Raw genomic sequence first — 15,540 nt, 5'->3', positions numbered from 1 at the left:
CCTCGTCGATAACACACGGACACACACACTCGTGGTCTTCGTCGTACTCAGACTTACTGCCCGGCAATCAACCGGCCGCATAACTTAGCGCACTCGTGCACGATACCGAGAACTCGGCACGTAAAATCGCCGCTTCGTGCCTCGTCGATAACACAGACTTACTCCCCGTACACTCGGCTTTGCTTTCGCTAGACAGTAGATAGGGACAGTGGGAATCTCCTCGCTTACACTGTGGAATCTTACACAGTGGGAAAGTTAAAGTTACTCCCGCCGTTTACCCGCACTCTCTTTGGAACTTCTTCACTTTGACATTCGGGGCAGCAGGCAGAAATCGTACTCATGCTCTCGACCGAGAACTTCAAGCCCGTGCCCTCGGCTCTGCTTTCGCTAGACAGTAAATAGGGACAGTGGGAATCTCGCCGATACTTTCATGCGGCGCCTCGCCAATCAGACGACGATGCCGAGAACTCGCCGCTTCGACAACACACACTCGTGGTGTTCGTCGATAACGTCGCGTACTACTCAGTCTTTCTCCGCCGAGCCATGAGACCGGGGCTCGCGCTCGATGCTGACAAACGAGAACTCGTCGGCGGTTCAAGAATTTACGTATTGTCCGACTGCCACATAATAACCCAGCCACCCTGTGTACGCGCGCAGTAAGCAGGAGGTGCCGTTTCTTCCACTTCTCACTTAAACGAACCTGCAACGGAGGCGCCATCCAACTAAAATGCAAATATATGGAAATTACCACCTGTGTCATCTCTTGTGAAGGGTAGGAGAGTCCAGTTTGCTGGACATTGTTGTAGAGCTGAAAAAGAAGTAATTTCTACTCTTCTCCTCTGGAAGCCATCTACTCGCAACACCAGAGGGCGCGCACTCTCCTACCCTGATGTAATCTCCAGGGATACAGGCATCCAGCAACAGGACCTCCGTAATGCTATGATGGACCGTGAAGTCTGGCGCAACATGGTAAATTCCATTGTCTCGACCACGGTCGAACAATGATGAATGATGAAGTCCATGCGCGCTCGATTCGGCGGCTAAGACGACGAAGACGGTTACGGCGACGACGACGACTACCGCGCTGAGTCGTTCGCCGCCGCCGCAAACACTTCGTCGATCAGCGCGATCGTAACGCTCGTAACAACGCCGCCCTTCGATCGCGCTGTACTAGTTTGCCATCTTTCGCACCTCCTCCGCCTTCCGCCTCGAAGGGGCGGATCGTGTCGTTCGCGAGAAGAGACTCGATAGATCGCAGTGTGGTAGCTGCTCTACTAAGCACGTCACTCCGAACGGCAAGTCGGGTCGTATGCAAGCGATCCCTTTCGTCTCGATCTCTTCGAACTAGTCGGGGCGGGACGACGAGCAGACGACGACGGCGCGGACGCCGCAGCCGCCACCGCGTCCCCGAATGGCAATTCCGCCGGCGACGCCTGCCGCGCGTCGCGGAGCGCGAAGACGACCTGACGGAGCCGAGCCGCGCGCGCACCGACGCTACGGCGAGCCCGAAGCCGTGTCGCTCCACGGCGTCCAGGGTGTGGAGCCATTTTGTTCGCGCCCACTACGCCCCGAGCCACCGCCAGACGACGGCCCGCGCACGCGCCGGGAGGCGCGGTGCGCCGACGCACGAGAAGGCCGCGCGCGCGATTCCGGCAGCCGCGGCAACGCCCGCCATGTGCGCGCTTTCCGGACCAGGAGGTCCGTAGGCGGCGGGGACGCGACGGAACGCAGCGCAGCGGAGGGAGAGTACGCGCGCGTAGAAGCCGACCCGCGTTGACCGAAGGCGCGACCGCGCACCGGCGCGAAGCGGGTTGCCCGCCGACGCAGCGACGGTCGGAAAAATGGGGGGCACCGGGATGCCGAGTCCGACACCAACGCTACAGCCCCGTACCGGTCCGCCGCTTCGCGCGAAGACGTGTTTCGGCACCCGGCGGCGCGACGCCGAGTTAACGTCGACGCGGCCGCGCGGGAGCGAGGCGACACACACGGCCTGACCGACTCGGTCCTCGTAGCCAATCCTTCTTCCGAAGGTACGGATCCATTTTGCCGACTTCCCTTACCTACATTGGCGCTATCGACGAGAGGCTGTACACCTTGGAGACCTGCTGCGGATGGTGGGTACGGACCGACTCGAGAGCTGTGATTCGTTACGGACCCGGATTTTCCAGGGCCGCCGAGAGCGCACCGGACGCCGCCCGAGACGCGGCGCTCTACAGGTACCATATCCGTATCTCCGGACGAGCCGATTCCACGGACGCGGTCCTTTACGAAGAAGAGAGAATTCTTCCCGGGGCTCTCGGCAACGTCTCCGGGCTCGCTTGTGTTGCCGCTGCTTCGCCCGGCCGCCGGCTTCGACGACGGACGCGCTGCTAGGATGAGCACGCCACGTTCCCGCCGACGGACGGGCACTCTCCGAGTTCGGGTTCGGGAATATTAACCCGATTCCCTTTCGATGCGAGGCCGGCCGCGTACGCTGAACTAAAAGTTCTTCCGACTCTTATAACGACGGATCCGGCGCCTTTCGTGGAAGCTTTCGCCCGCTTCTTAGGACCGACTGACCCGTGCTCGACCGCCGTTGGCACGGAACCCTTCTCCACTTCAGTCTTCGAAGGTCTCGTTCGAATATTTGCTACTACCACTGAGATCTGCACCCGCGGTCGGTTTCACTGGGGCTCGCGCCCGCGGCTTCCATGCACGCCGCGGCGCCCTCCTACTCGACCGGGCACCGGAAAGTCGCCTCGCCGGCGATCGCGCAACCTGTCGCCCGGCCGGTCCGGCATCGGTCGCTCGCTCCAGCGCCATCCATTTTCGGGGTCGGTCGATTCGGCAGGTAAGTTGTTACACACTCCTGAGCGGATTCCGACTTCCGTGGCCACCGTCCTGCTGTCTATATCGACCGACACCCTTTCGGGGATCTAATGGGCGAAGCGTAGGGCGCCTTAGCCGGACGTTCGGTTCATCCCACATCACCAGTTCTGCTTACCAAAAGTGGCCCACTTGGCACCGTGCATTCGTCGTCGCATAACGGCGGCCGCCTCCGATCGGGAGAGGAGCGGCCCGTTTCGCCCGTTCCGAGTTCGAGAGTAGATCGAGGCCGTCAACGTCCCCGGGGCCTCAGTCGTCGCTTTACGGACGGAATTGCGTGTCGTTCTCCCGCTAGCGCCAGCTATCCTGAGGGAAACTTCGGAGGGAAACAGCTACTAGACGGCTCGATTGGTCTTTCGCCCCTACACCCGGTTCCGACGATCGATTTGCACGTCAGAGGCGCTTCGGACTTCCACCAGAGTTTCCTCTGGCTTCGTCCCGACCGGGCGTGGATCGCCATCTTTCGGGTCCCCGGCCGCCTGCTACACCTGAGTCGGAGCGGGAACGCCGGACGCGAACGTCGCGGCGAACGCGCGGACCCGACCCGGGAACGATGCTTCGAAGCGTTGTCCCGCCGAAGCGAGACGGCGACGTCGTGTCACGTTCTCGCTTTCGCTGTGCCGTCGGAGTTCACGAAGTGAAAGGATCCAACGACTCGCAGTCGACTGGGACTCCTCGGTCCGTGTTTCAAGACGGGTCGGGTAGGTTGCCGATGCTCGTCGCTGACCGGCAGCAGCGGGCGGCTTTTCGGGCGGGGTGCCCCGCGACCGCAACGCGCGTCGCCCTCTTGCGAGGGATCAGTGCAGTCGCGGCGCGCGGGCGGCCGCGTCGCTCGCGACCTCGGAAAAGGCCGCGCGCGACTCGCTGCGTCGTTCGTACTGAGGGCGAGGTGCGTTTGCCCGTCTCCGTCGGTTAGCCGTGCCTGCGCTTTACGTGGAGCGACGGGCCCGGTCGAGAAGAGCGCGTGGATCCCACCGACCGCCGCTTTCGCGGCAGCGATGGGGCTCTCGTTTGCGACCTGCGGACGCCGCGCGCCTACCGGCCCGACGGGAAACGGGTTGCGACGACGGATCGGAGGGGAAGTGCGTCCGATTCCGGCGCCCCGGAAATCGAACGCCGACGAGGCGGCAGACGACCGCCCACGGAACGAGCGGCCGCCACCGACGCGTTCGTCGACGACGATGGCGCCTCGGCGGGAAGCAGCGGACTGAGTCCCCTCGCGATCGCGGTGAGCGGTCCTACCCGTTTACCCCTGGGCGGTTTCACGGTCTCTTGAACTCTCTCTCCAAAGTTCTTTTCAACTTTCCCTCGCGGTACTTGTCGGCTATCGGACTCGTCCCCGTATTTAGCCTTGGATGGAGCTTACCACCCGCTTTGGGCTGCGTTCCCAAGCAACCCGTCTCTCGGGCCGATGAACACCGCCGATCGCCGACGGCTCCGATTGGGCCTGGTACCCGCTCTGGGCAGCCCCGATCGAGGGGACTCCGAACCTAGCCGGGCGAAACGATCGACCGTGTACGATCCTTGCGCCACAGCTCTCGACGACCGGCGCGGCCGACGAGATTCGGCGTTGGGCTTCTCCCGGTTCACTCGCCGTTACTTAGGGAATCCCGGTTGGTTTCTTTTCCTCCGCTTAGCGATATGCTTAAGTTCGGCGGGTAATCGCGTCCGAGTCGAGGGCAGCGTGAAAGAAGAAGAGGTCCCCGCTGCAAAGAGACGGCTGCTGCTCGTGCTGCTACCGGCACCGCTGTCGATCGGCACGAACGCTCGCACGAAAGAGATATTCCCACAGAGCGAACGCCGAAAGACGAGACGGCGGCGGCGGCGGCAGCGTCGGAGGGCGGCGGTTGCTCGGAGGGACGTAGAGGACGCGGACGGGACGAGGGGCCTCGCCGTGTCGTTGTTCCTACTACTGCTCCTACTCCTCTGCTTCCGCTTGTCGGCGGGCTCCCTCCGCGATTTGTCGTCGTCGGCCGCGCGATTCGGGGCGGCGCGGCCGTCGCAACAGCGCTTCGCAACGATGACGGTCTGGCATTACGGAAGACGGACGATCGAGCGGCGGCGGCTCGCGCGCGAGATAATGCGGGTCTCGCGGTGAGCGCCGCCCTTTCCTGCGACTCCCGACTCCCCGCCGCAGCCAACGGCGGCCGCGCGCGCGCGGCGGCGTTTCGTGTCGTGACCGCCTCTCGACCGGGTGGGGCCCTCGGTACAATGCAGTGGCGACCTGTGCGGGCATTCGTACAGTACTTGATGCCAAAGTTTGGTACCAGTTCTTCCAGCATTTTCCATATGTAAATTATTACATATCTCTCCTGCCTGCGCTCCAGGGAGTAGAGGCTTTAGTACCTCCAGTCGCCCCCTGTAGTTCTTCTGCTGGACTGTGGCGATCTTTTTTTATATAGTAACGCTGAATTGCCTCGAGTTCTGCTATCAGCTTGACACTGTGTGGTGACCACAACTGAGAGCAATAGTCTAGGCGGCTCAGAACAAATGTCTTGCATAGAGTCAACATGACTTTTTGATCCTTTTTTCTAAATGTCCTCAGTATCCTCCCTGCCAGTTGTCTGCACTTTGCTGTCAGCTTGATAATGTGCATGTGAAATGATGCATCACTACACATGCTGATGCCCAGGTCTCTCACTGTTTGTGGTTCTGGGATTGCAGTACCTCCAGGTCCTGTGTATTCCAGTTGGCGGGGACTTGTGGCCTTGTAGCGCGGTACTGCAAATTTTTTAACATTGAACTGCGTATTATTTTGCTCTGCCCACTTGTATATTGCATTTAGGTCATTCTGCAGGCTTATGGCATCATCAGGATTCATTATTGCCTGAGAGAGTTTTGTGTCATCAGCGTAGCTAGTGATAATGGCTGTCCGAGTGATCGGGGACAGGTCCAGAAGGGCTACTGTGAACAGTAGTGGCCCCAGGGACAATGAACTATTAATGCTCGAAATGAGGAGTAGATAGACATCTGACAACTGATGAAGAGTCGTTCTTTGTGTTACTTGTCCTGTTTTCAAATTTTTTTCTCTCGTTGTTTGCGTATTTAACTCGCTGTTTTCGTACTTCATGCTGTTCACAGTTGGTGATGTCTTGTACCCATATATGCATATATATATATTATATATATATATATATATATATATATATATATATATATATATATATATATTATATTATTATTATTATTATTATTATTATATTATTATTATTATTATTATTATTATTATTATTATTATTATTAATTATCATTATTATTATTATTATTAATTCTTTTGCCCCTTTTTGCGGTCATTGACGTGTTTCTTGGCTGTTCCCCATGTCAGGCCGGAGGTCCTGAGCTCGTCCAAAATGCTCTGCTTCCATGTTTGCTTCGGACGTCCTCGCTTCCTTTTCCCCTGCAGGTTCCAGTCAAGTGCTTGTCGTGTCACATTTGAGGGTTCTTTCCGCAGTGTGTGTCCGATCCATCTCCATTTCCTTCGTCTAATCTGAACATGTATGGGCTCCTGGCTGGCCCTTTCCTGCAGGTTGGTGTTTGGCACTCTGTCGAACTACTTCAGATGAAGTATCTGCCGGAGACATTTGTTGATGAAGGTCTGGGTCTTCTTGTAGTTGCTGCAAGTGGCTCTCCATGTTTCAGAGGCATACAAAAGCACAGATTTTACGTTTGAACTAAATAAGCGGAGTTTAGTTCAAGTTGAGATGGTAGTGGACTTCCATACCGGCCGAAGAATAGCGAAGGCTTGCCAAGCCTTCTTGCTTCTTAGCGTGATGCCCTCGTCTGATCCACCTTATTTGTTGATCTTGCTGCCAAGATAGACAAACTCACTAACGTCCTCCACAGGTGCCCCCTCAATTGTGATTGGCTCTTCCTGCTTGTTGTTGATACGCAGCCCTTTTGTCTTTTTCCGATTGATCCTCAAGTTCATTCGCCGTGAAGTTTCTATCAGGTGATCTACCTTATCTTGCATGTCTTGCAGGCGATGTGACAGTAGCGCGAGATCATCTGTGTAGTCCAAGTCCTCCAGCTTCTTCATCGGTGTCCACTGAATACCTTTCTCGAAGGCAGCGTAGGCCGTCCTGGTGACCCAGTCCAGCACGACGAGGAACAAGAGCGGGGACAACAAACAGCCCTGTCTGACTCCTGTGTTGACGCTGAATTCCTCCGACAATCTCCCAGCATGGATGACCTGGCAAGAAAACTCCTTGTAGAGTAATCGAATATTGTCCACGATCTTCTCTGGCACACCATAGTGTCGTAAGATGTCCCAGATTGTCTGCATGTCTACGCTGTCAAATACTTTTTCAAAGTCGGCGAAGCACACATAGAGTGACGTTTGCCATTCCATTGTCTGCTCCACGATGACTCTGAGCGTCGCAGTCTTGTTCGTGCATGATCGCTCCTTTCTGAAACCTGCTGGGCTCATCTCTGAATTGCTTGCCAATGGTATCTTTCAATCGCTCCAGGATGATTCTTGTAAGGACTTTGCTTGGAATGGAAAGCCAGGTAATTCCTCTCCACTTTTTACATTGTGATAAATCCCCACTCTTCGGCAGCTTCAACAAAAGACACTTCTTCCAATTGGTTGGGATCTTCTCTGTCGTGCATACCAAGTTCAGCACATGGTGCATCTAATCGATCATCTCAGTGCTTCTGCTGGTATGCTGTCCACTCCTGCTGCCTTTCCGTTCTTCAAGCTCATCACGGCTTTGCGGATTTCTGGCTTGGTGATTTCTCCAATGTAGATGTTGAGCGGGATCCCTGGCCCCGCGGCTCTTGAGGCTTGAGGTGGAGGGCGGTTAAGTGTTTCTTGGAAATGTTCCTTCCATCTCGCCATGGAAAGATGACGAGATATATATATATATATTGTAAGTGTATTTATGTGCTCTTGTTTTAAAAAATGTGTGTTACGTGGACATATTCATACGGCACAGAATGCTTTTTAACGTCATCGATTGGTTGAAATTGAGGAAATTGCAGAAAAAAAAAACAAATATCTTACAAACTATAGAATTTTCTCAATAAAGCCAATAGAAAAAGATGTTTTATAAACACATTCTACCAGCATACGAAGTTTAAAATTTTTTAGTTACCTAGAAATTATGTTAAAAACTGCCGTTCAAACCGAATAGATCCGTCTTTGTTGCTCTATATCTACTGTAGAGAAACAGATCTTTGACCAAGTGCATTCCATTTGTGACCATCCCATCTTTTTCATACGTATTTGCAAGGAAAACTACTACATTAGCTCGTTAGAAGAGATCTTGTGATTTTAGGGAGTTTTCGCTGCTATTTATATCAGGTCTAACTAACACGTAAACTCGTACGTAAGACAATAATAACGTGCGGTTTGAAGGATATGGAAATAATATTTTTATCAGATCAAACTACTTTGCGGAGTTCTCTATCGTTGGCACATTCGTATATACAAATATGGTGGCTGCCCCCTCGTTATCGAGTATGGCCATTGCACGAAGCTTAATCAATGTTGTTATCGTGCAATGTCTGTGCAAAAAGATTGTTTTTAAAGTGAGTAAAGGCTGTGCACAGAGTCAATCCCACTCACTAAGCAACAGCAGCCATAATCCGAAAAGAAGAACAAGTCAACATCATCGGTAACCACTGAGCCGCAGGTTTTATGTCGGAGTTATCCCAGTTACCTGAGTTATCTTCTCCTAGAAGGATGCGATCGGGTATTCAGTCTGATTATTTCTATGTCATGATTCAGCCTTAAGACATTTATTGGATGGCCGGTGACTCTCAAGAGTTCTCCTCGCCCTTTGACGGGTTTTGTTTTTTCAGCCCGCAGGGTGTCCAATAAACACCCTCCTCACCAAGCAGCTTAGTGGGTTGCCGGTTTAGTCGCCGACGACCCGACCATGCAACAGGTTGTACTGGGTTACCTGTTACCAGTAGCACTCGAAGTGACCTGACTATATACAAATATAGATACACACAAACGCACATACACACACAAAAACACACGTATACACACGCTCGTGCACATGTACTTACTTCTGTACATAATACAGCATGATGTGACTGGAAGGAGTGGCTACGTAGAAGCTCTTTCGTAAACCAATATATCTTGTAAAAATTCTTTGTTGTATCTACAACGAAAACAGAAATTTAATTAGTGACAAACTCTTGGGTTTCCCTCTTCGTTTTGTTGTACACACACACGTACACACACATACATACATATATACAAACGTACATACATACATATAGGTGTGCACGCATGCATACGCATGTACACATATGGAAACGCACATATTTACATGCACACATTCATACATACATACATACATACATACATACATACTTACATACTTACATACATACATACTTACATACATACATACATACATACTTACATACTTACATACACACATACATACATACATACATACATACATACGTACATGCATGCATACATACATACATACACACATACATACGTACGTACGTACATACATGCGTACATGCATACATACATACATACACACACATACATACACACATACATACATACATACATACATACATACATACATACATACATACATACATACATACATACATACATACATACATACATACATACATACGTACATACATATCATGAACTAACTGTTACTTTCTCAGATGCAGCACGGAATTGTGTCGTCTTTTCAAAGCGACGAAAATATTTTGACAAATTAAATTTAAATGTTGAAGTGAATCTAACGAATTTTGTGTGTTTTAAATGGCTTATAAACATCTTCATGCTGCAATTGTTCATATCTATAGATAGATAGATAGATAGATAGATAGATAGATAGATAGATAGATAATAGATAGATAGATAGATAGATAATAGATAGATAGATAGATAGATAGATAATAGATAGATAGATAGATAGATAGATAGATAGATAGATAGATAGATAGATAGATAGATGATAGATAGATAGATAGATTGAGATAGATAGAGCACACACTACACACATGTAGTAACTATGTTACACACTCATGTAATAATAATATTACAGAAAAGAGCAGATCAAAAGATCAGTTCCATGTGTGTGGTAACAATTACTACACGTGTATGTTTTCTTCTAATACTTGCATTAGCTTTGGAATAAATAGATACACTGGAACGTCTATCGGATGATGTATGCCGTTTTGTATACTCTCCATTTTCTTATTTGCCGTACATATATATATATATATATATATATATATATATATATATATATATATATATAACAAAGTGGAGTTGTAAGGTACCGCTCGAGTGGAATTATATACGAAGAAGGTTTGAAAATGCAATTTTAAAAGATGTTTATTTACTTTTTTAGAAAAAGATTGTCAAATGTAACATGTAAAGTCTGGTTGTGTTAATTATTGGTTGTTACAAAATGCTACTTCATATAGACAGTCTTGGGCAACAAGAACATGTTAAGGACATAAGGAAGTTTAACAGTTCCTTATATTGGGCACACAAGATTACAACATAAATATACATTCTCAAGAAAATGTTAAAGATAGTTTCCAGAAGGAATTATTAAAAAGTTCAGTGGAATATGATATACACACACAGAAGTATGAGTTCAAAAAAGTTTACATTATAGTAGTAGGGAAGCTCAACTGACCTGTCCACCTGTTTCGTAAAAGACTATTTTCTATTTCAGAGACACTGTGTGAGTTTGGGGGAGGAAGAATAATATGGAGCTGAAATAATTTCTTCTTTTTGTCTCTCTTTCACGCATCAATGATTTGGGGGATTGGTCTTTAGAGATCAGAATGGTGCGAGTGTGTGTGTCTTTGTGTGTGTGTATATACATATGTGGTGTGAATAGATGTGTCTGTGTGTTTGTAAAATTTGGTAGGATGGTGTGTGTGTATATGTGTGCCCGTTTGTCAACCGTGTGTGTGATTGTCTTGGTGTTGTGTGTGTATGTGTATGTATGTGCGTGATTGGCATTTGTCACGGTGCTGTGTGTGTGCATGTGTGTGTATATGTGTGTCTGTATGGAGGTCAGAATGGTGTGAGTGTGTGTGTATGTATGTATACATAATAGTTTTTTTAATACAATTCCTAATTATATTTCATTCAAAAAATATAAGAGGATTTTTCTAAATATTGAATGGCTATGGAGGTACATCTGAATGAAATAGAGATCAAAGGAGTCCATAGGTTAAAAAAATGGTTGAAAAATATTGATCTAAATGTTAGATGGTACATCAACTCAACACTCATCAGAATGTGAACATCAGAAACCAGATAAATAATTTATTGCATAGCAAATCGATTTTCGATTGTCTTCAGTTTTCCTTTCCTTTACGCTGTCGGCACATAAAATAAGAAAATCAGACCATGCGCTAACACACACACACACACACACACACACACACACGCACACACACAAATACGCACACTCACTAACATTTTTGGTTTTAATGCTATGCAAGGAACACCGCAGAACAAACTGGATTATAAACTGGTGAAGCCTCAACTTATTCCACAGTCTCTTTCGGTCGGGTTGCTACCGAGGCTTAAAATACTATTTAAAAATAGCAACTCCATTGTAGATTTGATCTGAGAAAATATGTTCAATGAATTGATTTATGCTTCACTGTGATTTTTGAAGGAAAATTCATTTAGTGTTTCATTGCTTTTCCTTTTATTAAAAAAAAAATGTACCAGAAGACGATTTAGATTTTATCTTTTACTTGTTGCGATTAATGGCCTGCGGCCATGCTGGCCAAGCGAAGTGACCCCAGTGCTTGTTATTTTACCGTATTTTAATTTTTTAAATTATTTTATTATATATGTGTTTGTCCTCCACCCAACATCAATTTCTTTACTACCCACAAGGGGGACAAACAAGGACAGACAAAGGGATTAAGTCGATTACATCGACCCCAGTGCGTAACTGGTACTTAATTTATCGACTCCGAAAGGATGAAAGGCAAAGTCGACCTCGGCGGAATTTGAACTCAGAACGTAACGGCAGACGAAATACGGCTGCGCATTTCGCCCGGCGTGCTAACGTTTCTGCCAGCTCACCCACCCAACATCGCTTGACAACCGATGCTGGTATGTATACGTCCCTCGTAACTTAGCAGTTCGGCAAAAGAGATCGATGGAATAAGTACTAGGCTTACAAAGAACAAGTCCTGGGGTCGCTTTGCTCGACTAAAAGGCGGTGCTCCAGCATGGTCGCAGTCAAATGACTGAAACAAGTAAAGGAGAGTAAAAGAGAGTATACCCGTGTAAGTACAGACATATGCACACACACAAATACACACGCGCACACACTATACATAAATGTGTGTATGTATTGTGTATACATTACATATGTGTGAATGCGTGTGTGTGTGTGTGTGTGTATGTGTGTGTGTATGTGTGTGTTTGTGAGTGTTTGTGTGTTCTTTCATTGCTTTTTTGGTGAACTGCAGCCTTGCTGGAACACTGCTATCAAATGTTTCAGACTATTATTATTTCTTTCGAGTTTGCATTTCTTTTATACGTCTTTGTTATTGAACAGCTAAGTCTTACTATTTCGCATCAAGTGACGGATCTAGCGATTCTGTTTAATACCGCATATACACAAGAGCTGATTGCTCGTAAAGACTTGGGGATAAATTGAAAAGTATCAAGAACGAAAAAGACAAACACAATAGTATACAAGTAATCATTGAAGCGTATTACAAAAATAGAGGAACTCCTTACGTTTCGAGCAATAGTCTTTCATCAAGAAATCGGCAGAAGAGTAGAATCGATGTCAATCTTTAAAGTATAAGATAAAATATCAACCGCAGCCGCAGCAAGTTACTCTTTTACTCTTATACTTGTTTCAGTCATTTGACTGCGGCCATGCTGGAGCACCGCCTTTAGATGAAGAAAAAAATTTAAATGAGGGAGAAACTAAAGTGGATATGCACGTATCAACTTTATGTATGTGTGTGAGTATTTGTGTGCGTGCGTTTTTGTTTGCGTGCGTGAATGTGTATCTGCGCACGAATAGTTCGTTCTGTACATGTTTGTACCTGATAAGAGTTAACAAGTTAAAAGTTTACATTAGTTGTGTCATAATGAGAAGTTTCAGCATTATTAGCAAGATGATCTATAGATTTATTCTGTTTAGTATAGCAAAACAAAATCAATCTACAGCAGATTTGTATCGTACAATATGTATATGTACGTATGCATGTAAGTATCTATGTGTGTAGTATATATATATTATATATATATATTATATATATATATATTATATATTATATATATATATTATAATATATATATATACAACTAAGATGGCAAATAGATAGAGATAGGTAGATAGATAGATAGATAGAGAGAGAGAGAGAGAGGGAGAGATAGAATAGATAGAGAGAGAGAGAGAGAGAGGGAGATAGATAGATGAGATAGATAGATAGATAGATAGATAGATAGATAGATATATATAGATAGATAGATAGTTTCTTTATTGGCCACACAGGGCTGCACACAGATGGACAAGTTATAAGGTAGAGCTTTTCTTTTGGGGATGAAGAGAACAAAAAACAAAAAAAAGGGTGGCGTAGGTTTTCGATCAAGAGGGATCGTAAAAGGGAAGAAAAGAACAAAAACAAAAAAAAATGAATAAAATAAAAGGAATAAAAAGAAAAAAGGAAAGGAAAAGGAACAAAAGGAAAGAAAATGAAAAAAGAAGAAAAAGGGAAAAAAATAGGGAAGAGGAAAAAAGAACGTTCAATAGGGATCGTGTATCACATGTTATGATATATGGTGTAAGGGGAAAGCAAGTAAGGTTTATCCGTGGGAAGAAAAGCCTACGAAAAAGACCACGGTAACCTTGGTCAATATTGTTATTTGTTACCACATTTGTTTGCAAGTGGGTAACCCTCTGTTTTCAGTTTCTGGGTTCATAGGATTATGCTCAAGGTGGCTTCGTCATTCATACGTGCCATCCTTGCTACATTCACCCATCTTTTTTTAAAACATTCGCAGATAGATAGATGGATGGATGGATGGACGGACGCATCGATCGATAGATAGAGAGAGAGAGAGAGCGAGAGAGAGAGATAGGTAGATGCATTACATATATATGTACACGTGCATATGTTCATATATAAATATATACGTGCATAGATTTATCTACACATGTTCACACACACACATATATGCATAATATGTATGAATGCATTTGTGTGTGAGGCTTTTGTACCATTTCCATGTATTAAATTCCACTCACAAGGTACTGTTGAGCATAAAGGATATTGTTGAGCATAAAGGTACTTGCGAAAGTACCAAAAATAATGCTTTTGCGAAACAAATTTTGTTAAATACTAGAGTGTACCTGCATCTATCTTATGAAAAAAAAAAATTGCTTCATTAATTAACAATGTTTAATTAATATAAAAAGTTCACTGTTCTATATTAAACTTGTGATCCATTATGTTTTAAGTATTTCCTTCAATTCCCTATTTTTACAACATAAAATCTGCTCTCCTTTATAACATAGATTACCATAACTGGAAATTATATAGGGAAAGTTCTAGGGCGGTTTCTACGACATACAAACAGTCGTAGCTTCGCCTTATATCTAAATTAATCAACCATTTAGAAAAGTTGCTGGTTAACCTCTGACAGTGGTTGAAAGGTTTAAGAGAAAAAAACGTTAAACGTCTATTTTAAAAGCGATAAATTGAAACGAGGCGTCGGTGAGTATAACAATAACTTTTAAGATAAATCAATGGCTCGCATAGACTGCATCTCTATTTTCAGAAGTAGAAAACGCTTTTCTTCCCGCTCCACATGATGTATTTTCTTTTCTCGGTAAAGAGAGCACAGGGAGAAAATTATACAAAGGCTCCCCCATGTAACATAACAAAAGCAATCTTTCTGCTTTGAACCTGCTCTGCTTGTTATTGTTCACACGTGAAACCTATTTATTCATTCATCAACAATGATTTATTCTTACAAGTGCCGTAAACTACCGACAATCTGAGATAGGTTCGATTCTCGGCTGAGGCATTACAAAACACAATTATTTTTTTTTTTTATTATTAATGGCTTACGAGAAGACGGCTTCAAGAAACTGACGAAATAAAAGGAGGCATAAATCAAGAAACCCGGCGCCAATCCTATAGAAGGAATGGCTGGACCAGAAGATTTTCTTTTTTGCTCTGCAACATGAATATGAATTTGGTGACGACTAAAGAATTTATTAAAGTTTATGGACCGTTGTTATTCCCAACCCCATTTGGCCCCTCTCATACTATTTTGACATCAAAAGTAACCGACACTTTGGCTAGAAATGTACTTCAAGCAAAATGAAAGACAATCAATCGACTTTACTTGGAAGTGCACGCATATTGCGTAAAATATTGTGTTCGAGGTCCTTGTTGTGACTTGACAGACAGAACAAATCCCCAGTAGACACAATAGCTTCAATCAATAACGGCACAATATCGGAAACTATGCGGCGTCTTCAATAATGATAATGATCCTTTCAACACAAGGCCTGAAATTTTGGAGACGAGAACAAATCGATTATACCGACTTCCGTACTCAACTGGTTGTTGTTGTAGTAGTAGTAGTAGTAGTAGTAGTAGTAGTAGTGGTGGTGGTGGTGGTAGTAATAATAATAATCCTATCGGATCTTTTTCTTTTTCATTCGCAAA

At 46.0% G+C, this 15,540-nt stretch overlaps 3 long non-coding RNA genes across 6 annotated transcripts in view; 2 read left to right on the top strand and 1 right to left on the bottom strand.

The window, feature by feature from the left end:
- Positions 1–1,449, top strand: part of LOC118767248 — a 15,446-nt gene extending 13,997 nt beyond the window's left edge. Inside the window, exon 3 of the long non-coding RNA XR_005003150.1 lies at positions 1,215–1,449. This is a non-coding gene — a long non-coding RNA (uncharacterized LOC118767248). The remainder of the gene's footprint in view (positions 1–1,214) is intronic.
- Positions 1–3,613, top strand: part of LOC118767246 — a 20,625-nt gene extending 17,012 nt beyond the window's left edge. The window contains exon 3 of the long non-coding RNA XR_005003148.1: positions 3,446–3,613. This is a non-coding gene — a long non-coding RNA (uncharacterized LOC118767246). The remainder of the gene's footprint in view (positions 1–3,445) is intronic.
- The window catches only part of LOC118767245, a 24,379-nt gene continuing 10,861 nt past the window's right edge, over positions 2,023–15,540 (bottom strand). For 2 of the 4 annotated variants that reach the window (XR_005003146.1, XR_005003144.1), the window contains one exon: positions 2,023–2,638. This is a non-coding gene — a long non-coding RNA (uncharacterized LOC118767245). Of the gene's footprint in view, positions 2,639–5,380; positions 5,392–7,856; positions 7,868–15,540 lie in introns of those variants that run through there. The other 2 variants (XR_005003147.1, XR_005003145.1) reach the window with 2 other exon arrangements.

The sequence above is a fragment of the Octopus sinensis genome, linkage group LG20 (assembly GCF_006345805.1).
Source record: "Octopus sinensis linkage group LG20, ASM634580v1, whole genome shotgun sequence".
Lineage (NCBI taxonomy): Eukaryota > Metazoa > Mollusca > Cephalopoda > Octopoda > Octopodidae > Octopus > Octopus sinensis.
The sequence above is the reverse complement of the archived record's forward strand: the minus strand, read 5'-3'. Positions and strand labels throughout refer to the sequence as shown.